Raw genomic sequence first — 19,177 nt, 5'->3', positions numbered from 1 at the left:
TTCACCGATGAATTTGGGATAAAAACATTCAATTTGAAAATGTCTCTTAACTATCCTGCAGAAAAAAAGGAGGAAATATTCTAATGCAACTAACTGGAGTTATCAAACCACACATTTAAAATCAGTTCACTTCCAACATCTAAGACTCTGATGTGTGTTTCCCTTGACGGACTTGCAGTCATGGGACGTGATTTTTCCCTCTCTGACCTTGCACCCGGCCCTGCTGGTACACTTGGCAAATTAACAGTATATTTAGACAGGTCTCAGACTGGCCCCGTGCCACCCCACAGGGCTGTGTAGCTGCGTGCTATACTGTGTTGTTGTACAGCTGCCCAAAGCAGTCATCAAATCATCCATAACATCCTCAGAGAGAGGCTGACTAGCTTCCTCCTCTCTGCGTTTCAACATCAGACCAAAACCAGGAAGCTGAATCCACTGTTTTCTGTGGGAAGTCATCCACTCTCTAATTTATCTTTTAGTGTGACTAAAGATGGAAAATGAGAAAATTCCCTCTGTGCTCATCCAACAACATGAGCCTTATTGCATGGGAATTATACAACCTACTTTGTTCTACTTAAAGGTGCCATATATAGCTTGTTAGGGTTTCCCCTTTCCTGAAGTGTGTTTTAAATGGCTTTTGGTACATGGAAATGGTAGGAAAAGGCTAGAATCACAAGTTCGTGCCAGAGGGAGTTTACCTCCCACACACTACCCCACTGCCTGAACCATCTCCATTGGACTAATTTGTTTCATCTCTAACATAGTGACCTCACAAGGAAACACTCTCACTTCTATTGGTTAGTCGTTAGCGCTTCAACACATCGTACGTAGGCTAAGTGGCGTGACATATCTCAGCGGTTGACCAATCACAACAAAGCCGGCCAGCTAACCAATCAGAGCAGAATGCACTCTAGGTTCAGACAGACGGTGAAAAGAGGTGCTGCAGCCCAGGCAGTATGAGAAACATAAAGAGCTTTTTGAACATTAAAGCATGGAGACATGGCACAAAATATAAACATGACACTGAAAATAAGCATACTAGGTCCCCTTTAAAGACACTTGAAGACAATTAGTTAACTGAAATCTATTATGGTTTTATGCTCTATGGTTGCATAAGTACGAACACATTTGTACAATATACTTTCCTGTGCATACGTTTCATACTTTCTTTCTTTTCATTTTCACATCAGCACTAGTAGAGCAGTAACGTTCTTGTGAGGGAATCACTCTGTCTAATAGCTTTAAAGTGGTGAAGTCTGGTTATACAAGAACTCGTATCAAAACCTCCTGATGTCAGCAGCTGCCAGCGAAAGCCCTGAGAGGGTCTTGTGTGTGATGCTTTGTCATCGTCTGAGAGCGGGGCACCGGGGAGCGAGTGTTAATCTCAGCACTTTCCCATTGAGGGCCAGGTAGGCTGCAGCCTAATCCCGAGAAGAAGAACGCTTTCATTACGGAACAACAAACACAAGGGCCACTTGGGAGCCGCTGCTTTCCCCGCTGTCAACTGATGGACGGACTACACAAGTGAGGTTACATAAACAGAGCTGTGTGAACACCAGTGGTGGTATTAGCATGTACACACACATACACACATTTTCACACAACTTGCTGTTTTTCTTCCAGACATTTCCCATTTACAGTAGAAATCACTGTGACATAAATGCAGCAGGGAGTTCACTCATGCAGCACAATGCACCTGCTGGCAAACACAAACAAGCCTTTGAGTGTGTGGTAATTGGGAAGGCTCATTGAGATATGCAAGGCGAAAGAGATGGCTCGAGATTGGAGCATCTCTGGAGTGTAAATACACAACATAGAGCATGCATTGTGCTGTGTTTCACAAGCGCTCTGCTCCATTATCCCCGCAGCCTGTACAAGAGGCATAAACAAGATGACGGCAAAAAGAGAACGCTAAGCTGGAGGAATCTGGCGGAAGGCATCCAGACAATGGCGGAAATCACAGGTGTTTAACAGCCCTTGTCAGAAAATTCCATCCTCTCTGAAGGCTTTTCGCATTGGGGAAGTGAAGCTTCAGCCTTTCAAAAGCTGTGAAACACAACAACAAATGAACATGTTTTGTAGTCCGCCAGCAGGACCCAGATATTCATGAGAGGGAAATGTTGTGTGGCGCCTGTTAAGAGCGTGACAATGCCAAGCTGATTCACCATATCATCTGGAGGAACAGGGCTGCTTCATTACTCAACACTGTGGTTACATAAATCTGGGAGCTGTCACTCAGATGTTGCTCTTTATTTTTACATGAGCACTGTACATGTCTAAGCCTTCAGTATGTCCTATCCTAAAGGAGGTTACCAACAGTTTTAGGACCCTTTGGTCACTGTGCTATGTCAAGATCAATATTAACATCATCTATGATTCTCAGGTAGTGAACAGAAAAAGATTGTGATGCATTATTCATCCTGAAAAAATGTGGTTATTTAGGACGTGTGGTTGCAGTATTAATGAGGACATATTCTGCTAATTTTCAGGTTTATATTTATATTTTGTGTCTCTACTTTGACATGTTTCCTTGCTTTAATGTTCAAATGTCTTTATTTTTCCTCATACAGCCTGTGCTGCAGCACCTCTTTTCACCCTCTGTCTGAAACCAGAGTGTAGGGATATCATTATGTTACAGAAGTCGACAAACGAGTTCTATCAGGGCAATCAAAAATACTGAATAAGTGCAATGTCAATAAGTACGCAATTAGAACTTATGAGTTAAAGCTAGTTAAAGAATTGGCAAATACACTCACTTGCTGTTGCTACAAATTGTGAAATACAATAATCTGAGGTTAGGATGAAAGTAAACTTTAAAGAATGGAGATTAGCCTAGTTTAGCATAAAGACTGCAAGCAGTGGGAAACGTATCTTAACTTCTACAACAGTTTTCTCATGTGTAGCTAACAATATAATAGCAGAAAGATAATGTGAGATTTATAAAAACAATTGCAAGACCCGTTACAACGCAACCTTTGAAGGCCTTCAAACTTTTTTTGCAAGTTTTCCAAATCAAGGGTTACCATTAAGCCACGGCAGGAGACAATTCGAGGAGGGTTAATGTAACCATTTCCGAAGGCAGCCAATCCCATCCCAATGGCTACTAACAAGATGTTTCCAACTGTATGCTTTAGGATCATGGATGTGTCAAAGTTTCAAGACTGGAAGTGGATGTTAGAAGTGCAGTCTCTAGATTTCCAAAAGTACTTCTCATAGCACAGTGCCGACACATCCACCACAACATTTTCCTGCATCAGAAAAAATAGGACCAAGCAAAAATATAATCGCATCAGAGACACTGTCCTAATTTAATAAGATAAGCCGCTTTCCCTTTAAGTAATTCAGGATAACCCGGCCGACAGTTTTTCTTTGATTTGTGACCAAAGGGGCTCTCTCAGTGCTAGTGGCTATGTAAGGTTGATATAGAATACAACCAAAAGAGCTTTCCATAAATCTGCAAACTCAATAAGTGCATGATGTCAGAGTTTGGAAAGGAGGCTCTTTATTTTATCCAAATGGCTTCCTGTTACGCAAGAGACAGAAAATAAGGAGGTGACGGCTGAGGAAAGTCTGACACTGACCCTCAGTCGCAACAATTCAACCCACTCTTATTGCCTGGGCTCCTCTCTCTGGACAGTTCTACAGGGTGGCTGGTGGTGATCGATGACCGGTGGCGTCGGAGCGGGCTATCTTTCACCACCACTTCCACTGCCCCCGCTCACGGTCATCTATCCTCTGTGGGTGTCTGCGCTGTCTCAGGCCGCCCCGAGAGGCTGGGTGGCCCCCACGACTGATGACCACTGGCTTAGCAGGAGGAACACATCAGTCTGTTGAGCTCAGGGCTCTCTCCTTCAATCATTGCACCTTGCTCTCTTCCTTTATGAATACATCATATACAGACATGGGGAGTAACGGATGACATGTAACGGGATTATGTAATCATGATAAAAAGGTTACTCACCTCTTACAGTTACTAAAAAATACAAAATCAGATACATAAAAAAAGGGGATCGCTAGCAGGATGCTATTTGGTTTTCCCTTTCCTGTCGTTTGTTGCATATGGGTTTTCTGTGCATGTAAATGGTCTGTAAAGGCTAACATTCCAAAGTATAATAATAATAATGACATCATTATGTAACAATCACACTTCTATTGGCTTGCGTGCAGACACACTGTACGTGATAGACTAAGGGGCGGGACATATAACATATCTTGATTGCTTCTTTTTAAAGTTGACATTGTTCCGTTGGTTAACGTTACACACTTAAGCATCTAATTGATATTTATTTTTTTCTTTTATTTATTTGCATTGCATTCATTATTGAGGTTATCCAAAAGTAACTCTGATCACGTTTAATTCCCTATAGCAAGTGTGCTGTTATTGTCAGGTACAGAAGAAGAAGAGAGGAGGCGGGAGGAGAAACCTAATGGAGGTGGATTAGAGAGAAAGAGAGGGTGAGGGAGGAATAGGAGAGGAAATGACATGCATCAGACATGCACCATTGTGCTCTTCATACAGGGCAATTTATTAAAAATAATAAAGCCCAGCCTTGCGCTGAAGCTTGAGCCCACAATAAACCTGACAGCGCTACATAAACAGAGGCAGTGAGACTAACGCGTCGTCAGGCAAATAAACAATGTGATGTCAGTGTCCGCTTTATTATCTGCGCTGAACTATTCCAAAGGAGTTAATTGCTTTCTTTTACACTCAGACACAGTCATATATTTCATCATTACCCTAAAAAGCCTCTCATGAATCACTCAGCTACACAAAGATTGCTGTAAGCCTCTTCGCCTTCACGGGCTTAGAATCACACTGCGGACCGATACAGCAGTGCACTATGGGATGGGAGGAAATTAGAGCCAAATGGACATCTTAAATCCGACAAAGATGGTAATAGGTTCCGTGCACTCGCTATCTGCTGTAAAATTGTCCGCTCCCTGGACACTCTTCCTTTATCACCTGACATAGCACGTTCCACAAGTATGCTAAATTGGATAATGAATCTCTCCCCCCCAGGAGATGCAATAGATGAATAATTTGTTGCTTAAATTACGAGCTGGGGACATATTGCATCATTCGAAGTGCGAGACGTTGGTGTTGCTAAATGGATACAACCTTTCCAAGACCATAGCAACGATTAGGAACCAATGAACACGTGATTAAGTGGGCAAGGAGGGACTCATTTACAAGAGTCACACAAATGGTAATGAAGTCAAATATGGTGTCGCAGGGTTGATTCACAGGTTACATTGAAGCCATCATCTTTTCTATCAAATATGCTATAGGGCCAAAGCCTGAATCAATACAATTATGTGGTGTTATGTTAATCAAGGTCTCATTTTCTTCAGATCCTACAGGGTAAGCAACCTACGGGGTGCCTGGATGATGCTGAGATAGAACTGTGTGTGGGATTTTCTTTAATATCTCTAATACAAGAGTACCTCCTCAGTAACTTGGAATTTTAAAATAGCAGTTTTTAGGGTCAGACATTGAGACAGAAAGAGAAAATAGAAGCACATACCCTTAAATACAACAACATGCCCATCTTAAGCTACACCACATACCTAAACTCTCTGCAAAACAAATATTAAAACAGAATTACTGAGTTTTACTGGACAGGAAAGCCCTTTCTCCCTGCTTCTAGTCTTTTGCCAAGCTAAGTTAAGCTAAGCTAAGCTAACCGCATTACGACTAAATCCATGGTTAGGTAATGCAGAGACATTAGAACCAGATTATTCTTCTCATACTTTAAAAAAAGAAAGCAAATATGCAGATTTCTAAAAAATGTGAACTATTTCAGAGAGAGAATTCAGGACCTTATTAATTTCAAATATTGACTGCAAAAATTAAAATTGGTTAAGGTATATTAATGAAGTCCTATATTTTTTTTGTGGGATATGAAGCGTTTTCAGGAATTATTTTTCAGGATTATTGTAAAATGTAATTTGTCCCATGCTTATTACCAAAAATCTTCTCAGTTACTCAATATTTAGTCCTGTACAGCATCTTCATCAGTGGTCCTTATTGTTTACATTCAGCACTCAGTATATGAATGTGTATATGCTTTGACAGACAACATCTGTCCAATCACGTCGATGTGGCAGATGAAGGCCTACAGCCTGTCTGAGCAGAAGACTGATATGATACCTGAGGCTTCTGTCTGAGGCCGCACAGCCATGACCCAGCAGCCTCTGCACAGCACCAGTATGATAAATTTGCCGTCATCCTTAATTCAATTGGGTCCCTACAAAAATGTTGTAAAATGAAAAATACTAAGTGCTTCAGAATGGAAGGCATAAACAGATTTCACATGACACAATAGCAAAAACAACACTTATTCTACATAACCCAATTGAATTTCCTAATAAAAATACATTTTAAAAGCATGTTTGATTACAAGATTGCCCATTAAGGCCTGCATGTTTTTTTAAACCCAGCTGAACCTCTGTTAATACTTGGAGAGGAAAGAAATAAGGGGGATTTGAAGCTAATGTATGTAGCGTTTTCCAGCGGTTTGCCATCCAGTGAATGTCCGGAGCAATGACCCGTGTGGGGAAGACAGCGTACTGCACGGGGCCGGCTTAATCCTGTCCTCAAGCCATTCTTCCTCTTGGATAAACCAGTGCATAGCAAGCATGGCCCCGGAGCATGTACAATGCATAGTCCTCTACATAGTAATGAGGGCTAGAGGGGGATGAGGAAGAGTGGGGGGTGGGGAAGCAGGGGGTCATGGTGGTTGTGGATGTGTCATATTTATGGTCTGTTTGAAGCTCCACCCCATACATTTTGGCCTGTATCTGGGCAGACATGCTTTAATATGGTGTTACTGAGACATGATCAGTATGAAATGCATGTACACATCTAAATTACAAGTTATTGTCATGGGAAAAAACATCTGGATAAGTAGTTTGTGCAAGCTGCTTATCAAGACGCCCTTTAGTGTTCTTGAATGGAGTAAAAGGTGAACGTCTTATTATAAGAAAGAGCTCCAAAAAACAACATTATTTTCAGTGTGCTGTGAGATACAAAGAGTGAACGTTTTAACTATTTAGATTTGCTTCACCTACAACGTTAGAGTGCAGCCATATAATGAACTGCTTCAAATACAAAAAAAATTACTAATTCAAACCCAAATCATGATATTTTCCTCTGAATAACCAAGTAGTTTTGTTTCTAATACATAAGAGAAGTAATTGTATTTTTCGTCGTTTCAAACTTCCACTTTGAAGTCGTCCTGCAGCGTTAAATAAAGTGGTCAAAATGTTTTTTTGGGATGCATTGCAGTGGTGGCACAGTCCATAGGGACTTGACTTGGGAACCAGAAGGTCACTAGTTCAAGTCCCGCAAAGACAAAGTGCTACCGACGTGTCCCTGAGCAAGGCACCGTTCCCTACCCTGCTCCCGGGGCACCGCACATAATGGTAGCCCAATGCTCCTAACACTAGGATGGGTCAAATGCAGAGAGCGAAGCGGTGGTGGCGAAGTCCATAGGGACTTGGCTTGGGAAACCAGAAAGTCCCCAGTAAGAGGATACATTTTGACAGACATTTTTCCAGAGATGTTATAGATTTTGGTTGCTAAAAATCGCATTAACCTTACAATTATGTTTCATTTTGTCTATCTTGCGCAGTTACAAGGAGAAGTATATAGGCAAGCAAAGCCATTAGGACCTCTTTAAGATCCTGTGCATAAATGGCAGTGGAATGGAATTCTGTCATACTGACTACAGACGGAGCAACAGTCAGATTTGTGCTGATAATAAACATTGTTAAGAATCACATTAACACAACTTGTGACACTTGTGCTGAGGCCTGCATGAATCTACACTAGTGCAACTAATCAGTTTCCAGTGACACTCCATGCTTCTGTAAATTCAATTAACACTCATGTAAATATCATCCAGAGCTGTGTAACGGTTAATCGGCTCCTCAGAGGCATTGACTAATTTACTCGCTTATGAGAAGAAATACTGCTTTGCGCTGGCTGACATTACATAGAGTGGGTTTCTTCTGTTCTCAGCTGCAGCACCACCAAATGTACATTAGATACAGGAGAAATAGAGCTGTTTTTTTAATAGGAGCCCATAAATTCATGAGTAAAATGGAAACAAATATCTACGGTTTGGAGAAGTGGCAGATCTTATTTTTTCCCTCTGCTGAAAAATGAATCGATAGCAGGGACCGGCGCTGGCGTTCCGACAGCGGAAAACTGCTTACTCTTCATTTGAGCTATATGTAATCAATCCTAGCCAGAGGATGACTAGAGCCCTTTCCAAACTAAGTGGGGAAACAGTGGGATTACTAGCTCTCTGGCATTTATAAATTGAGCCCAACGAGAAGAGGGCCACCGAGAGACTCCCGGTCAACGTAATTACACCGGCAGGCCAATAAATCTGACCCACAGATCTTTTACAGTAGCACTGCAGTAAATCCCCTTCTCTTACATTGCATTCTTGTACTACAGAAGAAAACATTGTTACAGTTGCTGTCCAAAGCAAAAAAAAAAGACCAGTAGCCTTGGTAGCAAATCATCTCTGTGGCCTTCCTTGGGACCAAGCTGTGTTTATATTTAGACCTTCACAGTGTTGACTCGTACATATGACAGTATATTAGAGGGATATCTGCATTAGGTACCCTTGATTGTAAAATGCCCTTGAAGTCCCTCTAATATTATTCGGTTTTGAAAACGGGAAGGACACTGGGGCAGCTTAAAAGCACAGAATCGATTGAAGGCCTACGCATGTGTTCTCCAAGGACCCTTAGACATGACAAATGTCAGACAAATATCTAATGAGAGATTCAGACATCGTAGTGATCTTCATGACTTTAAGATAGCCCTGGGATAAGTGCTTCTCTTATCCCAGGTGTGTGTGCCATGCACAGCAATCACACATCATGACCTCAAGTTGAATTTCCAAGCGGCTACTTGCTATATTTCATAAGATTGTAAATAGCCAGAGAAGCAACTCCTTATGTTTTCATACTGTGTTATTAACCTCCAATTCAAATGTGGGGCTAAACGGATGTTCACCTTAATTCAGTCGAGAATATAACTCGTTATGCAACCTGGTTGGTGTGAGGTTGATGGAGACGGAGAGTAGCATGTGTTTTTATTCTCTAGACGACAAATAGAGACAAGGCTAGCATAAACCAATCAGCATGCCTCGTTCAGACAAAAACAATGTGCAAAAGTTGTACTTAAAATCTATAATCTATATAAAAAGGAAAGTATTTTTGATTCCTTTATGTTTTAAATTCCCTTTTTAGATAATAATTTACTAATAATACATTTTTTAAACTTGTTATTTATTGTTAATTTATTTAAATGTAACTTTTTATTTATATTACTTTTTTAATTGTTTTTGCTTTATTTAATGTAATTTAAATGTATTACTTTTTCTTTAATGTCATTTTTTATTTATTGTAACTTATTTATTTTTCCATGGAGGGAGTAACACTTGTTTAATGTTTTTTGCTGGAAACAGAAGAAAACATAAGACTAGTTGTGTACACAACAGAGCAGTGATTAATTCAGGGGAGCAGCTGGTCTGGTCTGGTCTGGTCTGGAGCCGGCAGCTCGGATAATAATAAGTGTTCAGTTGAAAAACTAAATCCTGGAAAAACAGAGGTGACATTCTCAGCCTGTAACCAGGTTAGTGTCAAAGCTGCATCGCTATCTAGGGAAGACCAAAGCAAACTATTAACCTTCGTAGTTTCTGAGCCCTCCCTGGTTGTTTGGGATTGTGTGTGCAGGCTTTGGGAATAATGAATTACATGCAATGGGATTACATAATCAGGATACAAAGTAAAAGTAATGGTATTCCTTTAGAGTGTGAATCTATAGGCCTACTGCCTGAATCTGCTATATGGCTTTCACTTTCTTTGGTTCATTCGTTCTTTTTTTTAAAAGTTAGCAGTGTGTGAGCTTAACTGTGTGTTAAACTACAATTTATTTGACTGGTTACTAGTTGTTCTAACAGGATGCGTTTTTGAGTATCCCTCCCCTTCCTGTTTATGTGTGGAAGTGCATGCCCTCTGTATTATTGAAGTGCAGATATCAAAGAGAGCTGAGAAAGAGGTCACATTCCGGTTTGTGTTTTGCACACCCTGATACCTCCATCAGCGTTACAGACATTACACTCGCTACACAAGAAGCACCTGAACGCAGCTTTTTGTTTAACGACGGGGAAAATCCAGATGTATTAGATATCCCAATTAAGGTTTGTAGGAACAGCGAGATTTGGCTGCCCCTGGTGCTGTTTAGTGTGAATGCAGCCCTGGAGGCATGTTGTTGTCAGACTCTTCTTATCAAAGTGCAGTGTAGATGGTGGTACCCTGTGGGGCAGCACCACTTTCACAGGATTAACTGAGGAGCTTCTTGTACAATATTACCCAATCTGCCTTAACCCTCCCCGAGTGTGTGCAGGGAATACTAAGAGTGTGGGGTATGGACTCATATGCTTTTTAACACTTGGAATCGGAGCACACTTTACTTACACAGAAGTGGGTTGGCAGTGGCTCAGGGGTTAATAGTCCAGTTTGCAGTTTGATCCCCCTCAGTGAATATGTCAAAGTGTGTTTGGGCAAAACGCTGAACCCCAAGTTGCTCCAATACACATATTTTTTCTCTTTCAGCCTTTGTTATTTGTACTTTATTCTCTTGACTTTTGAATGACTGTTTTAAAAAGTAATTTGTTGTTGTACTTTATGGTAATGCTCTTGATTTCTGTTTTTTCAAAGCACTTTAAACTGCTTTGAGCTGAAAATCAGTTCAGTTGAAGACACCCTGCATGTTGGTGGTTTGTGTTGACATTAAAGACCCCATGTTTTTTAATGCTGGGTTTATTTTTTCATTGACGGTGTTTGCATATGAATGAACATTTGGGTGCAGGGCTCAATGTCACGAGGGACATTATTTGAATATTTAAGAGTTACTAGGGAAAATGACACATTCTGCAGAGACAGACCTGATTACTATGTAATCTATCACACTGATGGAACACAAAGAGGCCTATGAGCCACTGAAACTTTCAACATGTTTTTGTTTCACTCTAACCTCTCAAACATGTACAGCAGCTGCACTGTCCTACAGCAAGCTCCAACCAGTCACCCCGTCCTGGATTCTGACTGTTCACTAAGGAAGTGTAAATACTGATCTCTCTAATAAATATGCAGTGTAACGGGAAAAGCCAAATACCTTGAGAAAAACAGGAAGACTGAGAGTCAGGAAGAGACAGAGAAAGACAGCGTGGGAGGAAGCTACAGTAGGAGCGGGTGAGGGAAAGACCCATTGGATTTGTGTTGGGGCTAAGCTGCCTTCTGGTGCTACGTGACCAGCCTATACCGCCAAGGAAAGAAGGCTCGGGCTTATCTCAGTGCACACAAGCAGCTCTGCTGGCAAAGGCACCGCGGCATGGCTTTTGGGTGCTGCTGTCAGTGCATGACGAATAGCTCTTACTCTCTCTCCCTTCCCTCCATCCCTTACTCTTTCACTTGGGAAGGGCATGTAAAGATTTGATACAGATGTACAACATGGGGCCGACTTAAGGTGGATCTCAGGACAAAGGAGTGGCTTCCTTTCTTCTTGCTGTGTGCATCTGAAATGCTCTGTAATAATAACACAGGAGGGAGTAAATGGGATAAATAATTTCTCTGCTTGAATGCTATAAGCCAGGCTGTAGTATAGTGCAGTGGGTAGCGCAGGCGGCCGTATATTGGGGTTTTGATCCCAATGCGTTGGACCCAGGTTCGAATCCCTTTGCCGCGCGTCTTCCCCTCTGTCTCCCCATTTCTGAACTGCACTATATAAAAGACACTGGTTGCCCAAAAAATTCTTTAAAAATGTTTTTCAAAAATGCAATAAGCCAAAAACTATAAAAGTTTTGCTAAGTTTCTACAAAGAAATAATTTATGCCATACTTCATATACATACATATACATACATACATACATACATATATCCAGACCAAAAATACCTCTTCAAAAGTTCTACAGACACCCGTTTGATTCAACTTCTGCCTCAAATAAATTATTTTTACTTCGAACCTTGATTTCTTCAGTTTTTAAAATAGATTTTTTTTTAAAACAGACCATCCTTAACATTTAAGGTCCTTATGTTAGCATCACAGCCTCTAATAGCAGTGGGAAGTGGGTGTGAATATCAAATTGTCAGTATTGCAAAGTTGTTTGGAGATAGAAGCCATCATAGCAATTGTGATGAAGTCTACATGCTAGAGGCTTGGTTAGGTAATAGAAGGGTACAGCTGTGCTGTAATGCTTACAGGAAGTTAGCATGCTATTATGCTAATAATGATAATGCTAATATGCTGCTGCTTAGTATGTATAGAGCTTGTCACAATAACTTGTGTAAATTGGGTTAATTAGCAAATAAATTGCATTTGTCCTTATCAAATTAACACTTAACATAAGGAATAAATTGCTAGCATGCTTACATTTTCCATTTAGCAGAAACACAAAGTACACCAGAGGCTGATGGGAATGTGAGTGCTTAAAATTAGTTGAAGGTTAACATTTGAATCACATTATGATGCAGGTTAAGTTTAAAGGTCTACAAAGTGGTTAAATTGAATGCCATATTTAACTATAGACAGGAAGTGGAGAACCTACCAGCTGACATTGCCATACCTCATTTTGTGGGTTGAATTTTATCTCAAAGGAAAATATATTGAAACATGTAAGGGTAACAATTGTGGATATGTTATTAGTGCTTATTATGTTGTATAGGTTCTTATTGACTAGACTCTTGGAACCAGCAGCACGCAAATACCACCTAAGCGTGAAAATGCTATTTGTAGGCAACTTAACAATCCGCCGGGGCTATATGGGGTCACACATAAGCAATTCCCTTATGTTACAGCTGCACCTTGAGAACAAAGGTGAAAACGGTCCTATTACTGAGTCAAGAAAAAACAACTCATTGTTTAGAGGCCTGGTGGAACATGCTCCTGGACTTTTCCCCAGCATGCCTGATATTACTTGCCTTGTATTTTTTCATCAGAGGTCTTGTTTCTTTTTTAAAATTCCTTAAAAACGGCCTTCCCTCGTCAAAGGATTTATGGACCTCACCACTATATGTGATCTAAGGCCAAGCAAGCACAAGATATTGACAGGTGACAAGAAATCACAACTCTTAGAAAAACACTTTGAGGGGCATCGACTGTACTAAGAGTGACATTCAGTTTTCCAGTATTGAACAATGTGGCCATCAAACTAAAAAGTGGACTAGAGAGAATAATTTCTAACCATCCAGAGAATACTGCACTACCAAGGTCAAGCACACCATTTTTCTTTTCCTTTGAAAATGTACACAGACGTGTACGTTGTTCCATTTCCATAGGAAAACAGAGAGCTGTCTTACTGAGGCTTGTGTGTAATTGGCACCGCTGGCTACGATCTGGATGTGTAAACACAAGAGACGTGCCACCTGAGACAATTACATCAAACAGAAAGAGAGCAGCCACACCGGTGTACCGCCTGCAGCGCTGGCTATAACTGTCAACTGCCATAGTGATTAGCTCCTCACGCGCCAACACGCTGTGACCATACAGCTGCTGGAAATAGGGGTCCACGCTCAAACTAAAAGTATACAATGTAGAGAAACAAGAGGATGGCGATTTATCATCCAACCAGACACTAACCTCCATTCATTGTAGAGCTACTAATTTCATTCGGGCGACTTCCATGCAACAGCATATGTAGCGAGGCTTGTTGAGCCTGCAGCGAGTTAGAGTATTACTCCCCGGCACTGGTTCCTCCCCTCTTCGACCGTGAAGTGAAAATCCAATGAATAACTAACAGGGGAATAATCAGTCACATGGCTGCAGTAGCAGGGTTTGCTGCTCATGGGGCAATACTCCCAAGATGTGTGGTTCTGTCTTGTTTATTAGCATTTCCTCTGTCAGGTGCGGTGGATACACTGCTGTGTTAGCAGAGTCGGGTCTCTGTTTTTGCCAGCCACGCAGACTCACTGAGGTAGCAATGCCTGTCAGTGCTTGAATAATTGCGCACACATACTATAAATATAAAACATCTGATCTTATATCCCACAGGATATCATAAACAATGTTTTTTTAGGGAGTCAACAGGTGTCAGAAGATTACATTTAATGCTTTGAAGTATCTTTTGAGGACACATTTTTGTATTAAATTCAATATTTTGTATTGACAAATAAGCAAAGCAGGTAAACATTAAGGTAAGAAATTCACACATGTTCTAGAAAAGATCTAGAAAAGAATTTGTAATAAATATAGATATTACTTTCTTCCACATAGCAATTTCCTGATGTAGCGTTTTTAGAAATGACAAGTAAGCATAAAATGAACAGAGTTAATGTATAATTAGAATCTGGGAACAGGTAAGTTTAGAGTTTAAATTCTAGTGGTGTGTTAACTTTGATGGAAGAGAATTAAATTAATAATATCTCAATTGTTCGAATGTAATAATTTGTAATGGCTTTTAAGGACTAACATTAAAGGGCCCTATTATACTCATTTTCAGGTTCCTATTTCAGGTATTTTGTGCCTCTATTGTGACATGTCCCCATGCTAACCAGAGCCACGTCTGCTCTGATTGGTTAGCTGGCCAGCTCTGTTGTTAGTGGACAACCGCTTAGACATGTGTTGGAAATGTACTACCTCTTAGTAAATCACGTACAATATTTTGAAAACCCCCCAAAAGTGTAAAAGGCCCCTTTATAAACTAAATTAAAGAAGAAACCTGCAGGCAATTGTTTTGGAGATAGTAAATAAAGCATTTCTCAGTATTTACATTAATTACTGATGAGGGCTTAACTATTACAAAAATAAAAAATAAATCCTCTGTTGAAATGAACTGAAAACCCCCCCTAACTAAAACTTTGACTGTCTGGTCAACCTTGTGTTGTATGTTTATGCAAAAGAAGGACTCTTGCTGTCTCTTGAGTGTGTAAAATAAGTCGGACAGCAGTATAATGTGATGAAATGCCTCTTTAAGACCACAGCCAAGGTTGGTGCCACAGTTAGTAGCAATCTGTTGGTGCTGTCCGTCCGTCCTTGAGACAGATTACCCTTCTGCCTATATCCCCCGGTCAGACACGCGGGAAATACATTAGAGGATAACAAGGTAGAGGGTGTGAAGATGGAGAGAGTGCGAGACAAGGTGCAGAGAGGGAAAAGGAGGGAGGGGATCTGCGACGGAGCAGAGGAACAAAATGGCAGAAAGAGCATGAAAAACAGGCGGTGTGCGGAGGGGGGTGGGGGGGTGCGTGGAGGGATGCAAGGAGGCGAGAAGTGCAGCAGCTCTCCTCTTAGAAGCCATTATCTGCAGCGACATGCTGCGAAGGCTCTCTCTTTGCACTCATACAAAGACATCTGCAGGAGGGACAGAGGCATATCTCCTGCCAGCAAGAGCTTACCTAACAGTCAAAAACTGTTCCCAAAGTTAACTTCAGGCAAACACAAGCAGAAGCAGACCGACATGTACTGTGTAAAACACGTGAGTATGAGTCAGCCTTGGAAAACAAAGAGATAGAAGAGTACTTGTACAGCATGCACCCAATAACAGTGTTAGGAAACAGTATGCAAAGGCACTTATCGTAGGTGGAACATAATGAGTCTACAGCAGCGGGGACGTTGTGTTAAACTCCTGTTTGAAATGTTATTGTCGAGTAAAGCTCATTGAGACCCAGAATGCAGGCTACAGGCCGGCTACACTGATGTAAAGGTCAGACATGGCGGTGGGACTTGAGGCTTTCAGACAGAGGTGCTGGAAGTCTGGTGGAGTCAAAGTGTCACTGCTTTTCACCTGCAGAGCAGGCATCACAGGCACAGGCCATTTCCTTTTCTTTCCTCTTTTGTGTTCTTTGTTTATAAATAGATTTGTTCCAAAACATAATAAACCAAGTATGAATGAATCACTTCACTCTCACCTTAACAACTATTCTTGGCTTCCGATATGTATAGGGTCAGCCTTCTGAACATTTCAAGTGATCATGAATCAGTCAAATGTTCCCACCTGTTGCTATCGTATGTTAGCGTTCTGCTTACATATTATGTTGATGAATTCACAAAAACATAAGAAGCAGGACAAGATCGGGGATTATCTTCTTAAAGAAAGACTTAGTTGAGTAACTTGAGAAAGCCACCACCATACACTAAAGCAAAACCCTTGTTTGTGTAAACGTACCTGCCAATAAACTCTATTCGGATTCTGAGATATGATGGTAATGAATGAGCAATTGATGCCATATTTATCAAAAAGTACATCAATTCTAAAGGGTCATTAGCTGTATCAAGTCAAACTATTCGTTGAAATGGCATCAGAGGACGCTGGAATGTAATGCAAATATAAATCTTATCAACACATCAATCACTGCTCCTCCTCAGATGTGGGATGTTGCCATCGTGGTAGGGGGTTCATTGGTGGGGTTATTAAAATGTCGGTGGTGAATGTCCCTCATGCCTCTAATGACAGGTCTGTCTGGCAAGTCTGGCAGACAGCACAGCACGCTGCCCGCCACATTATTACTCTCCCATTAGAATAAATTAGCATGATCAGCTCTGTAGGAGCAGCCTGGCCCGGGTTAGACTATAGAGAAATGCCACAGGGCTCTGCTCACTGGATCCCATCTAGATAGGAAGTAGAGAGACGGGACAGTCACTAATCAATGCCTCATTATGTGATACAGTGGCATAAATGACTGACGGATGCAGTGTTTCTGTAGTCATATGGGGAGAAAGTCCAGATGGGAGAGGGGTTTATCTAGGCCAACGACCAAATGATTAACTGGTACGACTCAGGCTTTAGAGCCTTGTACAACTCTTTACTTTGTAGTTAAAAGCCGTAAAAGCACAATAAGTCACAGTCCTGTTCCATTTAATGGCTGAGTGACTGTGACTTCCGACCCTCGCTTTTTTAAAAGAGCCCACAGTCGCCTATGATAATACTGGGTAATGGATATTGAGAGCACGTTGAGATGTCAACAGTCTCTCCAGCTGTCCTGCCAGGCTTTTACCCCACAATTTCCTCTATCGATTATCGTCCACGGAACAGATGCGGACGACTGCAGATCAATCTGTCCTGCTGTCGATGCCTGGCCTCGGGAGCAGAGTCGATACATGATGACTCTGTAGAAAGCCTATCAGAGTGTGGCAGCAGCAGCAGACACACAAGTGAAGTATCACACCTTTGCCCTCTCCTGACTCTCTTTCTACCGCGATGCAAACTGAGACCTATGACCCAATTGGAAAAGATCCCCTCGAAACCCAGGCAAAGTTCAAAGCTGCTGACCAGATTAACATACCTAATGGCAGTCCGTATGCTCAAGGACATGATGTGAAATTTTAATTCTTCGATAACTCTATAAAGAGAGCTGATGGATCAGCAAAAAGTCCCTTGAGATACATTCGCTAATCAGCTTGGAGGTACAATTTTTTTGCTTTGGTTGTGGATGATTAAATTTGCCAACATTTTTTCTTAATTTCAGATCATATTTAATCCAAAGCCAAACTGTATTCTGAGTCTAGATATGTTTGATAAGCCTCCTAGAGATGGGCAAAGAATTCAGATTTGTAATACAGTCCAATGGTTACTCAAGATCACTAACAGGCATTGTGACTTGCACAACTTAATCTTGGTGTCATAGAAAAGGTAACATCTGTTTGGGGATCTTATGGGTAGTGCTAGATGCCAAAGGGGAGAAAATTAGAATTGCATTTGGATCAAAGGTTTTTGAATAATCATCAGCTTAGGAGCTTTGTAATTATTTAACCTTTCTGCAAGGCATGAAAATGTTAAAACATTAAAGCATTATTTTAATTGCCACCAGTTTATACTTTAACACATTTGCGATTTCATTTGGTCCATTCAGGATGGTGTAAAAAGATTAAATCCAACTCCGTAGCAGACCAAAAAAGCACATTGAATCTGCCCAACAAGTAAGGATTTTATCCGACTCCAATGGGACTAGCATGAAACCAAATGTAAATCTACATAATAATCCACTCGTTGATTGGAACTGTTAAGACAGCAATCTGTACAATCAGTATCATTATGTCTCATTTAGTAATCATGGTATGACTTATGCAGGCAAGACAGAATTGTGTTGTGTTTGTGTCCTTTTTCTTACGATTCCTAAAACACAGAAACTATGGGCCTTTTTTTTATCCCATGTATACCTGTCCAAATTTGTCTACGACATCAACACTCTTAATGTCTTTCAATTTTGTAAAGCATTTTGAATTGCCTTGTCCCAGTTTCTAATTTGTTTTGATGGAATTCTATGAAACCGTTAATCCCAATTCTCACTTCGAATTCACATTTAGATGTTTTTTTTCTTTAACTTAAATAAAAAATGTCATTTATTTTAACATGCTAAATTCAGTCTACAATTCCAAACGTATCACACAATATTATGTAGGGACTTGTAGTGAGCAAGGTGCAATTTTTCAATTGTAATCATTCAATAGTTATTTAAGATCGCTGACAGGTATTCTGATTGGCACTATTAGTCTCAGTGTCAAAGAAACGGGTAACATCTATTTACCATGACCTGGTCCAGGCTCTCGTCATCTCACGCCTTTACTACTGCAAATCCGTCCTGGCTGGTCTACCTGCAAACACCATCCAACCTCTACAGCTATTTCAGAATGCTGCAGCTCGACGGGTCTTCAACTTCCCCAAGTTCTCCCACAATACACCTCTCCTTTGCTCCCTTCACTGGCTGCCAGAATCCGCTTCAAGACACTTTCACTGGCCTAAGAAGCTGTGAGAGGATCAGACCCTTCCTACATCCAGTCCTTGGTTAAACCAGAAACTCCAGCATGTGCTCTTCGCTCGGTGTCAGCCAATCGGCTTGCTACTCCCTCACTGTGAGTGGGACCCAGGTAGCCCTCTAAAAACACACCTGTTTGTTATCCAGGCTCCTAATTGGTGGAATGTGCTCTCCATTGACATCTGCAAATCTTAAGTCCTAAACTGAATGTTGTACCTTGACAATGAAATCAATGAAAAAATAATAAAATAAAACACTGAATTTAAAGTTAATTTAGGCCTTGTAACAAGTTCACCATGAGTTAAAATTGGTTTGACCTGCTTGAAGTGAATATATCTGCACGTTCCTTGTTGTTAGGAGTTTGAATCTTTATGTTTTTTGCACTTATTGTAAGTCGCTTTGGAT

The 19,177-nt window shown here is 40.9% G+C and overlaps 1 protein-coding gene across 4 annotated transcripts in view; it reads right to left on the bottom strand.

Annotated features, from left to right (window-relative positions):
* oxr1a (oxidation resistance 1a) overlaps positions 1 to 19,177 on the bottom strand; it is a 163,748-nt gene that overhangs the window by 69,788 nt on the left and 74,783 nt on the right. The window lies entirely within an intron of this gene.

Source organism: Eleginops maclovinus, chromosome 3 (assembly GCF_036324505.1).
Source record: "Eleginops maclovinus isolate JMC-PN-2008 ecotype Puerto Natales chromosome 3, JC_Emac_rtc_rv5, whole genome shotgun sequence".
Taxonomy (NCBI): Eukaryota; Metazoa; Chordata; class Actinopteri; order Perciformes; family Eleginopidae; genus Eleginops; species Eleginops maclovinus.
The sequence above is the reverse complement of the archived record's forward strand: the minus strand, read 5'-3'. Positions and strand labels throughout refer to the sequence as shown.